Here is a 16,125-nt window from a genome sequence, read left to right on the forward strand (position 1 = left end):
AAAATGTATGTTCAGTAAATGCACTCAATACTTGGTTGGGGCTCCATTTGTATCAATTACTGCATCAACGTGGCGTGGCATGGAGGCAATCAGCCTGTGGAACTGCTGAGGTATTATGGAAGCACAGGTTGCTTTGATAGCAGCCTTCAGCTCATCTGCATTGTTAGGTCTGGTTTCTCTCATCTTCCTCTTGACAATACCTCATAGATTCTCCATGGGGTTAAAGTCAGAAGATTTTGCTGGCCAATCAAGCACAGTGATACTGTTGCTTTTAAACCAGGAATTGGTACTTTTGGCAGTGTGAACAGGTGCTAAGTCCAGCTAGAGAATGAAATGTCTATCTCCAAAAAGCTTGTCGGCAGAGGGAAGCATGAAGTGCTCTAAAATATCCTGGTAGACGGCTGTGCTGACTTTGGTCTTGATAAAGCACAGTGGACCTAAACCATCAGATGACCTGGCTGCCCAAACCATCACTGATTGTGGAAACTTCACACTAGACCACAAGCAGCTTGGATTGTGTGCCTCTTCACTCTTTCTCCAGACTCTAGGACCTTGATTTCCAAATTAAGTGCAAAATTTACTTTCATCTGAAAACAACACCTTGGACCACTGAGCAACAGTCCAGTTCTTATTCTCCTTGGCCCAGGTAAGTCACTTCTAGTGTTGTCTATTGGTCATACGTGGCTTGACACAAGGAATGTGATACTTGTAGCCCATGTCCTCGATATGTCTGTGTGTGGTGGCTCTTGAGGCAATGACTCCATCAACAGTCTACTCCTTGTGAATCTCCCCAAAATTTTTGAATTGCCTTTTCCAAACAATCCTTTCAAGGCTGCAGTTATCCCGGATGCTTGTGCACCTTTTTCTATGACACTTTTTTCTTCTACTAAACTTTACATTAATATGTTTGGATACAGCATTCTGTGAACAGCCAGCTTCTTTAGCAATGACCTTTTGTGACTTAACCTCCTTGTGGAGTGGGTCAATGACTGCCTTCTGGACATCCATCAAGTCAGCAGTTTTCCCCATGATTGTGGAGCCTATTGAAACAGACTAATGGACCTTTTTAAACACTTAGGAAGTCTTTGCAGGTGTTTTTTTGTTAATTCTAATTTGCTGAGTTAATGTCTTTTGGGTTTTCATTGGCTGTAAGTCATAATCATCAACACTAACAGAAATAAACACTTGAAATAAATCCCTCTGTTTGTAATGATTCTATATAATATTTGAGTTTCACTTTTTGCATTGAAAGAACTGAAATAAATTTACTTTTTGATGATATGCTAATTTTGAGAGAAGCACTTGTATATAATTGATGGATTGTATAAATGTTATAATTTTTTTCTTTTTTGTATATTCTTCCTTTTCCTTTTTAAACACTAGTTTAAAGTAATAGAAAATATTTTATAAAGAATATTTCTTTAACATAGTGTATTTAAAACTTAAACTAAAGCTCAAGTAGCGGATAGATAAGATATTTTAGGATAACAATTTGTAACTATATACTGTGACTATTTTTTGCAAGCATAGCTAAAGTAAGTTACTTAGTGACTTTGAGGGAAGCACATTGGCAGGAGTTGCAGTGTGAAAGACTGTTGACCTTGCAGATATTTGTATAACACTTAAATACATCAACAGCTAAGAAATACCAAGATGTTCTGCGCATGATAAAGAGATTCTGGAACTTGAATGAAGCGGAACATTAAATAATACACAGATCAGACATAAATTATGCTTGAAAAAATTTTTCATTGTATGTTGTTGGCATTGTTATTATTAATATTATTTTCTTGTTTTATAGCATCATCATATTACACACAAGTGGGCGACTCATAGGGTACACCTGCAAAGAAATCCATACAGTAACAACTAAATAACTGATGAACCATCTAGAGTGGTGACACGTGTCTGGCATTTTTCCAGCCCGTTCCATGTGACACCTATATCTTTTAGGCAGGACTAAGTAACTCTTCACTATTTATGTGAGGTATCTTGTACTTGATTCATTTTGTTCTTCCATATAGGTTGTTCATTCGTGTCCACTTATTTGGTATTGGAACACTCCTGTCTTAGAATTGCATCATTTGCTCCATCAGGATCCTTTGTATTCCAATTTGCCTTTATATTGTATCTTTATTACCAATTGGCATTTGGACTCATTTTATTGGTATATTTTCATTCATTTGGGTTCATTTGTAGTTTTCTACATATAGCAGTATATTTGCTATCAGTGACAACACTCATTCATTTTCCTTATATCTTGATGGTACTTTTATATATCCAGAGCTATTCATGTTTTGGTATATTTTTTCATGAACAGTATATGTGAGCCCTTCTTGAATATTGTGGTGTGCTGATCGTATCCATTTATACCCACACACATCTTGAATTGGTATCTGCATTCCTGATTGCAGCATTTTGCATGCCACCTATTTATGGGCTGTAGCTCTATTATGAGCAAAAGTGTATATTTCTTATGTCACTTGTTTGATTTTTAAATGTTTTTATATGTGTGTTGTTAATTTTTTTGTACTCAATAAAGCATTTATTATTTTTTAAGGTGATCCCTGCTTGTATGGCCTATAGTCTTCTTCTCTTTTTTACATGCAGTTTTGTGTTTCTATAGGCATCGGGTGAATCCCTTTTGCTTCCTTGTGGTGCCCTCCTGCTGTTTTATTAACTAAATAACATTTAAAACAAGAGAAGAGGGCCTGTTACACAAAACAGAGGTGTATCTAGGCACCTGGGGCAAAAATTCAGTTTGGTGCCTCACTCCGGCAAGCACATATGTGATTTGCACATGGTCAGACTAGCGTATGTCATCTGATGCGAGAGCAGGAGCTGAGTGTCATGCGTCTGTGCTCCAAGCCTCTCACACAGAGATGATTGGAGCACAGCTGCGGAGGAGGCAGAGAAATTAATTTCTCCATCTCCTCCATTGCTGGGATCAGCGTATATTGCACATCACTCGGATGATATCCAAGTGATGTGCGTTGTCTCACTTGCACCCATAGACTTATATGGGTGCGAGTGAGCTGAGACTCGGCTGAGTGTCAGTGACAATTGCTGCATGCTACTATTTCTCTCGCATGTTGAAAACGGCCAAGAAAAAAATCGCTGATGGGAGCTGCCCCATAGATGAATACTGGTCCGAGTGCTATGCAATGCATTCATCGCTAGTGTGACTCCGGCCTTACAGTCACATGCCGACTAGCTGCTCCTCATAATTATCTCAATGTTCATTGAAAAATCAAGAGAAACAGGTGGAAAAGCTAGTTGTCACGTGAACGTAGGTCATGTTGCATATGAGTGAGGCTGCCATGTGATGACTGCTGGAAACAGCAAGAAGAGGTGAATCCTGTCAGTGAGTATACAAGGGAAGAAAGTCATATCACCTAGTCAGGGACGTTCTTAGACAAATGCAAATGAGAAAAGAGTTTCTCCAGCGTACAAGTACTTGAAAGTGTAGGTGAGTTAAAAATTTACTTTTAATAGTTCAAATATAAAACATGGGTAACTGGACACCACACGGAGAGATATAAAGAAGTATATACCAACGCGTTTCAGCAGAGAGCCTTAATCATGGTATATACTTGATCAGACACTAAGTCCTATTTATACATAACCCCACTATAAAGAAGCAATAACCTATAGAGAAAGCTCCTTATTTTTTACCCTATTCAGTGTGGGTTTAGCTGGATACAATATACTCAGAAATACACAAGTAGTGAAAAAACATATATAAAACCAGTGAATAGCATAACAAGGATAAAAATAAGAATAAGAATAAGAGACACCTTAATTATATGCAAAATCAAATCTTGTCTCATGTTCATACCATGTGGGAAACAAGTTTGAAGTTTAAAATTCAAAAATGACTCCCTTGCATCTCAGATCACCCCCTCTAATAGGTATAAAAACTTTATTAATATCTCGCAAATATAGGAATCAGTATTACCAATATGTTTGAAGGAAAATTGCTTAGATACAGCAGACATGTTTAATGCCGCAGGGTTACCTGCATCAGAGAGATGTCTTGTTGCGTTTTTTAAGTGGTCCGATAGTGCAACCAACGTACTTGTATAATACATTGTGTGCACTCAGTCCAATAAACTACCCCCTGACTGCTGCAGTTAATAAAACTGTGTATTGAAAATTCTTGATTAGTGGAAAAAGATTTTAATTTGTGTTTATTATCTGCATGTGAACATGCTTTACAAGGGTTATGTAGAACCCATGAGAGAGGGCCAGGTACCTTGATGATGTTGTTTATGATTAGAGAAGCAGCTAAGGGAGAGAATGTTAGCTAATGTAAGTGCCCTTTTAGCTACAAATCTAATATGGAATTTTTGAAAACCTCAGAGAGCTGTCTATCATCGTTTAACCCCTTTCTGACATCAGCTGTACTATTCCATCCATGTGCCTTGGGCCAATTTGACCATGGACGGAATAGTACGTCTCAGCTATCGGTTGCGCACACGGGTGGTGTGTGGCCGATTGCAGCCGGGTGTCAGCTGATTCTCACAGCTGACACCCGGCACTAAGTGCTAGTAACGGTCACAGAGCTTCATCTTCATGTTATAGAAGCGATCAGCCTGCAAAAAATTATTGTCCCACAGTGGGACAAGGTGTAAAAGTTAGAGTAAAGTTAAAAAAAGTTAAATAATTGTAAAATTATTTTTAAAAAATAGTAATAAAAATCAATATTTATTCTATTGCTAAATAGATATTTGAATGAAAAAAAATCTAAACAATAAAAGTACACATATTTGGTATCGCCGCATCCATAATTACCGACCTATAAAACTGTCCCACTAGTTATTTATTGAACACCATAAAAAAGTAAAAAACAATGCTTTATCTTCATACCGCCGAAAAAAAAGTGGAATAACACACGATCAAAAAGACGGATATTGTCATGATCCAGGTTGGATCTGACAGGTTAACACTAGAACTGACACATGTTTCGTAATACCTAGAACTACCATTAGGGGTTATTTTCACCCCCAATCAAAAGTACTGACTCTGGATTAAAAATAACTTTTTTGTTGCCAACAAATTAAAGAACATTTATTTTAATTTAGTAGGAACAATGTGAAGATCAAGTACAGCACGCATTTTCTTTTTACATGGTCATAGCATGTGGTGTCCAACAGTTAACGCATTTTCCACAAACTGGTTTGCTACAGCTTGCGCAAGTTTTAGTTGTTTTGTTTTTGTTGCATCTTCCAACTCCACATTTTTGATGCTTGCGGATTTCTTGTCCTTTTGTTTGTGGTTCAGACATTGCAGATGATGGGCCACTTCTGACTCATTTTCAGATAAATTCTGAAGACATTTCAAAATTTCATCACTTGCCAGACCCTTCTGCTTACTCATGCTTCAAATATACATCGCAAAAGGGGCTTGTAAGATCGCAGAAGTAATAAAATGACACTGTACAAACATGCAGAGTTGTAGCTTCAACTGTAATGTTTGCTACTGAAGTGCAGACAGAAATCGCTACAAGAGACATGGATCAAACATGTTCAAACAAGTTTAGACAAAACAAAATACTGAATCATCCCTGATATGCAAATATACAATTACACTCTACAACTAGGGAGAAGCACTGTGATTTTCTGCACTCTGTAATATTAGGTGACTTGCCTACTACTACTTTTATGTATGGGGTCAAATTGACCCCTTCAGTACTTATAGGTATGAATTATAAAATCCGGGCACCTTAAAAAGTTACAATTCATTTTTGTGTCCTAAAATATACACTACCATGAATAAATAAAAGTCACAAAATGTCAGAACTCATTTGTTAAAATTTTAGAAATTATAGGAAAAAGAAATAGCAAAAGGGTCAAAATGACCCCTCTGGTAGTTCTAGTGTTAAATGCACATAGTAACCTTTTTTTTTCCCTTTGACTGTGTGCCAAAGGTGGTTTTGCCCTCGGTGGCCATTAGGGTCATTGCACTGTGATGATTTCAGTTGTTGTTTTCCCCCTGGTGGCCATTAGGGCCATTGCACTCTGGTTACCTTAGTTTGTGCACATGATTATGTAACAGGTGTGATTGCTCCATAAAAGAGTATCAGGTGTGTTAATCACTGTTGGTGATAGTTCCTCATTTGCAAGCAAGCCTGGGTGAAGGATGGAGCTGAACAAGAGTCCCGGGCAGCCCAGTCAGAGTGCTGGAGTGCTGGAGTAGCAGCTAGTAGTCTGCAAGGAGGGCTAGCATGGATTGGTGGAGTGTCAGCTATGGTTTCTGCAAGGAGGGCTGGCATTGCTTTGTGCAGTGGCAGCCATGGTGTAGAGCTGCACTCAGGATGCTGAACTCGGTTGCTGAAAGCTGGGCTCAAAATGTTGGACTCTGGCAGAAAAGCTGGACTCATTTGCTGGATTCTGTTTCTGGACAGCTGCACACAGGTGGTGGACTCTGTTTGCTCCAAGGCTGCACTATGGTGCTGAGAAGAGTCCAGGACAACTCAGTCAGAGTCCTGGAGTGGCAGCTATAGTGTCAACGAGGAGTTCGTGTAAAGCATGGTGGACTGGCAGCTATTGGTGCCAGTGAAGATTTCTTGCAAAGCTTGATGGAGTGGCAGCTATGGTGTAGAGCTGCACTCAGTTGCTGGAAGCTTCACTCAGATGCTGGACTCCGTGGCTGGACAACTGCACTCAGGTGCTGGACTCCATTGCTGGACAGTGCACCCAGATATTGGACACGGTTTAGGAAAAGATGCATGCAGGTGGTGGGCTCTGTTGCTGGGAGCGCAAGCAACAGAGCAAAGCTAAGTGGTGTTCCCCTGTTTTGTCACTTTTCCTTATGTGTGTTTAGTGCAGTGGTGGGATTAGTTTCTGCACCGACCAATTCCCTAGTGAGGGTTTAGGTGCAGGGCGAGTCAAGGTTTTTAGGTTCCTGATCGGTGCCCGGTGCAGAACCGGCCTAGGGAATGTTAGGAGTGTAGAGACACTGACTCAGGGGAGTGCAGGAGGTCTCCACATCCCTGTTCCCTATCGCAGGGCCACCATTGTTATTGTTACCCAGGTTTTCCCTATTCCCTTGTCTTATTGTATTAGTTACCGGCCTGCGGCCCGCGTCACATAGGACAATTACATGTGCCGCGTCCTGTTGTATTAGTTACCGGCTTCTGGCCGTGTCACTCAGGACGGGGCACGTGACAGATATAAATAAACACAGTACCCCTGAAAACATCATCTTATCCCACAAAAAACAAGCCCCCATACTGCTCCATCACTAGAAAATTAAAAAAGTTATAGCTCTCAGTATAAAGCGATACAAAAATACTCTTAAAAAATGGTGATGCAAAACCTATTTTTTGCAATATTTCCGGTATTGAGATGTCAGTATTCATGTGTAATACTTGCGGCACATGTGTGGCATGCGTGTGCTGCATCAGTGCCATGGAAGAAGCGTTACAGTAAACACTGTCCCCCAGCACTGGGTGCTGAACATGGCTCTCATCATTCTCCCCTGCTCTGCCAACAATTGGCACAAGCAGGGGAGAATGAGAGCCATGTTCAGCACCCGGCACCAGGGAACAGCGCTTACTGTAACATTTCTTCCCCAGCGCCGATGCATGTCACATGGATGACATCTGTGTGTTATGCATATGCACGTGTGCTGGATGTTTTGTGGCCCGCACTGACATTAAGAAAAGGACATGTCAGCAGGTTTTGCCCACGAAATACACTGACATGTGCAGAGACCCATTAACTTGAATTGGCAAATAGTGCTCCGTTCCTCCCGAGTCTCTCCGCATAGTTCCCCAATGGTATAAAATTCTGTGACATACCCATGGTGTCAATATGATCAATGCACCCCTATATGAATTCACTGAGAGGTGTAGATCATAAAATGAGGTCACTTTTGATAACTTCTGCTGTTTTTGCACCTCATTGGCTTTCCCAGTGGGTAATGGCACCTGCAAACTATAACAGTAATATCTGGTGCTCCTTCCCTTCTGAGCTCTGCCATGTGAGCAAACAGTGGTTTACCCCCACATATAGGGTATCAGCGTACTCCGGACAAATTGCACAATAACTCTTGGGGTCCAATTTCTTCTGTTACCCTTGGGAAAATAAAAAATTGGGGGTAAAAAATCATTTTTGTGGAAAAAAATATGATTTTTTATTTTTACGGCTCTACGTTATAAACTTCTGTGAAGCACTTGGGGGTTCAAAGTGCTCACCACACATCTAGATAAGTTCATTGGGGGTTCTAGTTTCCAAAATGGTGTCACTTGTGGGGGTTTTCCACTGTTTAGGCACATCAGGGGCTCTCCAAACTCGACATGGTGTCCAATCTCAATTCCAGCCAATTTTGCATTGAAAAGTTAAACGGCGCTACTTCCCTTCTGAGCTCTGCCATGCACCCAAATAGTGGTTTATCGGCATATATGGGGTATCAGTGTACTCAGGACAAATTGCACAACAACTTTACGGGTCTAATTTCTCCCGTTACCCTTAATAAAATAAAAAAATCAGATCTGAAATAATTTTTGTGAAAAAAAGTTAAATGGTAATTTTTTAAAACATTCCAAAAATTATTGTGGAGCACCTGAAGGGTTAACAAACAACTTGAATGTGGTTTTGAGCACCTTTAGGGGTGCAGTTTTTAGAATCGTGTAACTTTTGGGTATTTTCCATCATATAGACCCCTCAAAGTGACTTCAAATGTAATGTGGTCCTTAAAAAAATGATGTTGTAAAAATAAAAAAATGTGGTTCTAAAATTGTGCTGATGTGTAGTAGACATGTGTGAAATGTTAATTATTAAGTGTTTTGTGTGACATCTCTCTTTGATTTCAGGGCATGAAAATTTAAATTTGGAAAATTTTCTAAATTTTTGCAATATTTCCATTTTTTTCACAAATTAATGCGTCATATCAAAGAAATTTTTACCACTAATCTTTAATAAATAATAATCTTTATATAGCACTAACATATTCTGCAGCACTTTACAGTTTGCACACATTATCCTCACTGTCCCTGATGCGGCTCACAATCTAAATTCCCTATAAGTATGTCTTTTGGAATGTGGGAGGAAACTGGAGTACCCGGAGGAAACCCATGCAAACACCGGGAGAACATACAAACTCCTTGCAGATGTTGTACTTGGTGGGATTCGAACCCAGGACTCCAGCACTGCAAAGCTGTAGTGCTATCCACCATGCTGCCCACTACCAATATCGTGAAGTACAATATGTCACAAAAAACATCTCAGAATCACCGGGATCCATGAAAGCATTCCAGAGTTATAACCTCATAAAGGGACAGTGGTCAGACTTGTAAAAATTGGCCCGGTCATTAATGTGCAAATCACCCTTCGGGGTAAAGGGGTTAATATCCAAAAAGTCTCCCGCAACATCAGACATTTCTGAGAGCTACATTCTCTCACCAGTTTAGGAACTTTTTCTGTCCTGAAGAATTTAAAGTGCATTGTATCCCCATTGTGTGCAGTAACAAAATGCTTAGCCACACCAAAATAGGAGCCATTCTTTTTAATAATATTTGTTACATGTTCAGAAATGCATTGCTTTAATTTTCTATGCAACCTATATATATCATATTTAACAGCCTATAAGAAGATAGATTACAAAGCTAATGAAAGTACAGTATAAGTGATTATCTTTATTGAGTAATTATAAAAACATGTTGGTAGGGGGGTTTATCCACAAATAAATTAAAAGCATTAAATACATCAGTGGTGAGAGGTATGATGTTGAACAATAAATATTCAGTATATCATGTATACATATCTGTCCCATTATGGGTACATATAAGGTGCATATATCATATACAGAGGGTGAAAGCTGGCATAGTGTTAGCAAGGATTGTACAAGTGTGTCTCACTAAATTAGAATATCATCAAAAAGTTAATTTATTTCAGTTCTCCAATACAAAAAGTGAAATTCATAAATTATACGGAGTCATTATAAACAGAGCAATCTATTTCTAGTGTTTATTTCTGTGAATGTTTATGATTATAGCTTACAGCTAATGAAAACTCAAAGGTCATTATCTCAGTAAATAAGAATAATTAACAAAAAAAAACCTCCTGCAAAGGCTCCCTAATCATTTAAAAAGGTCCCTTAGTCTGTTTAAGTAGGCTACACAATCATGGGGAAGACTGCTGACTTGACAGATGTCCAGAAGGCAGTCATTGACACATTCCACAAGGAGTGTAAGCCACAAAAGGTCATTGCTAAAGAAGCTGGCTGTTCACAGAGTACTGTTTCCAAGCATAATAGTGGAAAGTTAAGTGAAAGGAAAAAGTGTTATAGAAAAAGGTGCACAATCAACCGGGATAACCGCAGTCTTGAAAGGATTGTTTAGAAAAGGCCTTTCAAAAATTTGAGGGAGATTCACAAGGAGTAGACTGTTGATGGAGTCATTGCCTCAAGAGCCACCACACACAGACATATCGAGGACATGGGCTACAAGTATCACATTCCTTGTGTCAAGCCACGTATGACCAATAGACAACACCAGAAGTGACTTATCTGGGCCAAGGAGAATAAGAACTGGACTGTTGCTCAGTGGTCCAAGGTGTTTTCAGATGAAAGTAAATTTTGCATTTCATTTGGAAATCAAGATCCCAGAGTCTGGAGGAAGAGTGGAGAGGCACACAATCCAAGCTGCTTGCGGTCTAGTGTGAAGTTTCCACAGGTTTCAGTGATGGTTTGGGGAGCCATGTCATCTGCTGGTGTAGGTCCACTGTATTTTATCAAGACCAAAGTCAGCACAGCCATCTACCTGGAAATTTTATAGCATTTCATGCTTCCCTGTTGGAAATGGAAATTTCATACTCCAGCAGGACTTGGCACATATCCACACTGCCAAAAGTACCAATGCCTAGTTTAAAAACAACGGTATCAATGTGCTTGATTGGCCAGCAAACTTGCCTAACCTTAACCCCACAGAGAATCTTTGGGGTATTGTCAAGAGGAAGATGAGAGACACCAGACCCAACAATACAGATGAGCTGAAGGCTGCTATCATAGGAACCTGGGCTTCCATAACACCTCAGCAGTGCCATAGGCTGATCGCCTCCATGTCAAACAACATTGATGCAGTAATTGAAGCAAAAGGAGCCCTAACCAAGTATGGCGTAAATTTACTTAATATAAATTTTAGTATTCCAACATTTCAAATTTTAAAATAATTTTTGAAACTGGTGTTAAAAAGTATTCTAATTTACTGAGATAATGATTTTTGGGTTTTCATTGGCTGTAAGCCTTAATCATCAACAAAAATAAACACTAGAAATTGATCACTCTGTTTGTAATGACTCTATATAATATGAGTGAGTTTCACTTTTTGTATTGAAGAAGTGAAATAAATTAACTTTTTGATGATATTCTAAATTTGTGAGAATCACCTGTATATTTAATGTAGGTTTCCTTAGTGGCATATATGTCCTTCATAGGTTTACTGTAATTTGTTCCGCTTAGTTTAAAATTAGACTATTGTAATCAAATTAACTATGATTAAAGGGACTGTTCAGTCCAAATCAATAAGTCTGCAGTCACTCTCGACGGTTTCTGAGCTGGGACGGGAGACTATGTATGAATTCTGCATAGTCCCGGCCAGAGCCCTTCTAGTGGGAGCGGCTTTGCTCCATACACATGTTTGGAGCGAAGCTGCACCCTCTAGTCGGTCATACCCACTGGATGGCCCTATCACTAGCTGGGGCGTGGCTTCGCTCAAAACAAGTGTATGGGACGAAGCCATGCCCACTAGATGGGATCTTGCCGGGAGTATGTATAACTCATACTGTACATACTCGCCTGTCATGAGTCAGAAAAAAACAAATAGTCGCGCCCTGAGGGGATTAATTTATTAAGTCTGCAGTCACAAAATTATCGATTTGGACTGGACAACTCCTTTACATGCAGTAAGACGCCAAAAACGTGTCATTTGTTTTAATATCCTTGTCTACTGTTTTTATGGATTGAAGAATAAAGACTTTATTTTACTCTCCTTTAGAAAGTGCCGCTCTCTTCGTCCTCTTCCTACCCAAAAAGAAAGTAGTTTAATTTAAAACATGACATGCCAAAAAGAGACAAAAACAACAGTGTCAAAAACATGACAAAAATGCTTATAAAAAAATGCACAAAAAATCACAATGAAAAAAGCTGCATAAAAAATGCAAGTAACTAGAGATAAACGGATCAGACAAAATTCAAATTTGCTTATTAGTGTGGATTTTCTCAGGAAATTAGACTTGTGGAGAAGTTATTCTCTGCAAATTTAATGTCCATTATTATGCCCTAGGGTCTCTCCAGACTCAAAGCATAATAAACATAATGTACAAAAATTGAAATCATCCTTTTACTCACCTCACCACTCACTTCTCCAGCCCCAATGGCACTCATTGCCACCCTCCGATTCTCATCACGTTTTTGGATCACCATCAGCCTAGCTGAAATCCAGATGCCTCTCACACTAGGCAGTTTTATAGGCCCAATAGGGTTCTGTGCATGTGTTTTCAATAGTCACTTTAATGTAATTTTAGCAAATGCAGATATTTGTAAAATTTGTGTAGAATTCAATTCCACTCTAATTTATTCACTCATCTCCATAAGTAAACTGAATAGCTAGTAGATGGAGAAATGCTTCAGAAAATCTCCAACATCAAAACTCACCAAATACTCTTTGTGCGAGATAAAGCCTAATACATTTGGTTTATTTAAAAAATATTCTTACCCGCAACCAGTTTTCAAGAAAAAAAAACTATCTATTGAGGCCCAAAAATGTGTTTGTAATGATAGTGTATGTGCATGTTGCCTCTTTTAGACATGTGTGTACCCACTGAGCATCTATAAAAGTAAGAAATGCTGGTGTCTTTTATGAATATCTTTGCCGCCGGCATTTTTTTTATTTGCACTGAATAAACAAGTGAGCAGAAGCACCTGAAGAATGATCAAGTCACTTCTTTGGAAACGTGAAGTGGTTAGAACAGGCTTCAAAGATGTTTGTTTTGTTTAGTGTTTATTTAGCACTTTTTTGTAGACAGGTCACAGCCCACAACTGCCTAAAACAGATAACAAGTGCACATACCCCTAATGTGGCAGATAGCAAATTCACTAGAGTAGTGGCTCAATTTGAGACATAATATTGGTGTATTTTAGTTAGTAAATCTTACTATAAATGTGCTGCTGATTGGAAAACAATGAACAAAGATTACAATACAAAAATATCATTTTAGCATTATTTTTTTTATTTACAAGGCCAGCAAACATTGAAATGTATTTTGAAGTGTGAAACCTGTAATGTTGTGCTTTTGTTACTTATAAATTATTTCCACTCTACAGATTGCTGAAACCTTCATTACAAATACTACCTTCTATTACAATATCTTCTACCTGATAGTCTATCAAACTTTGAGATTCTTTCCTACGTAATGTATTCAGCTTCAGATCAGACACTTTTTGAATTTGTATTTCACCCTGCTTTCTCTTTTGGTGTGCTCTGCAATCATTCCCATGATCCATCATCACAGTATCGCCTAGACAGCTGGAACTGCACAATCTCTGCCTACTGGGAGGGTAGTGTAATTTTTCTCCCATTTTTGCACTCCTAAATAGGCTAAGAGACCAAAATTATACCATCAGACTGAAAATTAACCTTTATTTGAAGCTTGCCAGAGGACCCTTTTGAGCACCGTCATGAGTTTTGTTTTGATTGTTGAAGAAACGATATCTAATGCATCATGCAATGTCATCATATAGAAAGTTCTGGTGCCTGTACGTGACAGATCTCTATGAATGGACATAGACATAAGAAGGCCCCTCTGCAGTCATATCATTTATCACAATATACATCTTTATGTGTATGTGACAAAGTGGCTTGCTCCTTTGGAGGTTAGAAGTGGCACCCCTACTTCTTGGTATCCTATGCAGCTGCACACGTTATACCAATGGTGACTCTGATCTGGTCTGTGTAGACTCAAATGTGTAATTGAAGTCTGATTCAGCCAGTTGCTATGCAATGGTCCTAGTGTGATATTTAATGTGGCAAGCAGCAAAAAAACAGGTAAGAAATTGATATACGGAGTTCTTTAATGAAAACCAACTGAAACTCTAGTTTTGGTTGGAGTTTCCCTTTAAGCTTTTCATATTGTTAAAATATATCCCGGAAAAGCTTTTAAGACATTAATTTACAAGGAAGTCATCTGTAGAGGACATTAGAAACATGTTTTTTGAAAGAAGACATTTTTGTGTATTTTTGCTAAATTTGCTAAATCAGTATCCATTAGGCTTGAAACCAGCAGATCATAGCATATCTCACAAAATATATTACATTTTGCGGACTATAGGACACACTGGGTCATTGTTATTTAATGTGATGCACATACAGTATGGCAATACCAGCCATGGCACCAACACAACACCGGTCACAGTAGCCCATAATATTGCAAACTATAGTGCCCTTACCCTTTCCCTATGCACACTAAACTTTATTGGTTCTAAGGGGTTAATAGATCTGAATCTGCTCATATACACACAGTGCATGAGATTTAGAGTGCTAAACTGCCAGGACCTTATACCCATGCCGAGTTCGAAATATACTGACCCTGTAATCTGGTAACTGCTTACATTCAGACAATTAAAATGAGTTTTGCAGCTAAGCTAATAGTTATGAAAATATGAAACATCTTATATTTATTTCGACTGACTCAGTGTCAGCTCATCTCAGTCTAAAATGGGATGTGCAATGTGTTTCCAAAGGGCATGGCATCTTCCTCGGTCAGAGGTAGATCTATGAGGTTTTGCAGTTTCTGCTGTTTGTTTTAGTTATCTGCTTAAATAATCAAAATGTATATAATATAAATTTAAGAAGTAATTATTTTCTATTGCTTAACTTGCGTTTACACTAAAGTAAATGTCCCGATGATGGCTAGCTATATGCTTTCTCAACTTAAAATTCTCCAAAAGAAAGAGCCAAACCTACCACTGTCAGGGCACTCTAAGAGCAATAGTAGGTGATCCATGCAACATCAGCTTCTTAAAACTAGGACTAACTTTTATTTTTGTGAAAAATGAGGATGAATGAACTTATGGAGATCAACATCTAACACTGCGGAGACACCATCACATGTTTCTCAACGCAGTGATTCTAGAGCAATGCCCCCATCCCTTATGGGAAATATGTAAAAACATGCAAAACACTTTTATTTTTGCACCTTAATCTAATGCTCCAAAAGTATGTATTGCCATTTAACATTCTTAAAACCTTTTTCGCAATCTGAACAGTAATCTTTGAATTTTAGAGTAATTATTCTTCCCTTTTCTTCGTTTTGTCTTAAACAACCTATATGTAGCTTTTTCCCTTTACTAGACTATGAGCTCTCCATAAATCATTAGTGTGAACTAAGCCTTAGATTGATCTGACTTATGATTTATCTGGACAGTGCACCATACCTACTAGCTCCAAAGCTTTTACAATTTGCCGCAATAATGGCCTTCCAAGCATCAATTACTTGGTATTGTTTTCTTTAAGAACGCAACATTAATGTCCAGGTGGAAATGAATAATGAAAGACTGCTGATGAACAGCCCAATGTCATTTTTTTGTGGCGATCTCTGATATCAGAGCTCAAATTTGTCACATGAAATAAGAATGTAGCAGCAGCTGATATTCTGCATATGCGATATTCTGAATTTTACTGGATGTGGAGAGCAATGGTGGGAAACTGTATGGTCACTATGGCTGAAATAATGATGTGAATCTGAAACTGTTGTATGAGCACTATGTCTGGTAATAATAATATATGGACTATGTGATCAGTAGTATTTCAGCATCATGACTGCTAACTAGATGAGATGGTATTATTGGAAATTCAATAATACAGCTGGCAGTGTTTTATTTCCACTATTTTGGTATTTCACTTGAGAACTGTATGATGTAGGTGTACTGCGTTGGCAATGTATACCATGATATATACATATATGGACAAAATTGCTGGCACCTTTCTGTTAAAGCAAGAAAACCCCACAATGGTCACTGAAAAAAAACTTGAAACTGACAAACGTTATTTTCACTTTAAATTTACTGAATTAATGAAAATCAGACATTGATTTTGAATTGTGGTTCAACAGAAAAATAGAAAAC

The sequence above is a fragment of the Dendrobates tinctorius genome, unplaced genomic scaffold (assembly GCF_039654945.1).
Source record: "Dendrobates tinctorius isolate UK_male_01 unplaced genomic scaffold, ASM3965494v1 ptg000254l, whole genome shotgun sequence".
Lineage (NCBI taxonomy): Eukaryota > Metazoa > Chordata > Amphibia > Anura > Dendrobatidae > Dendrobates > Dendrobates tinctorius.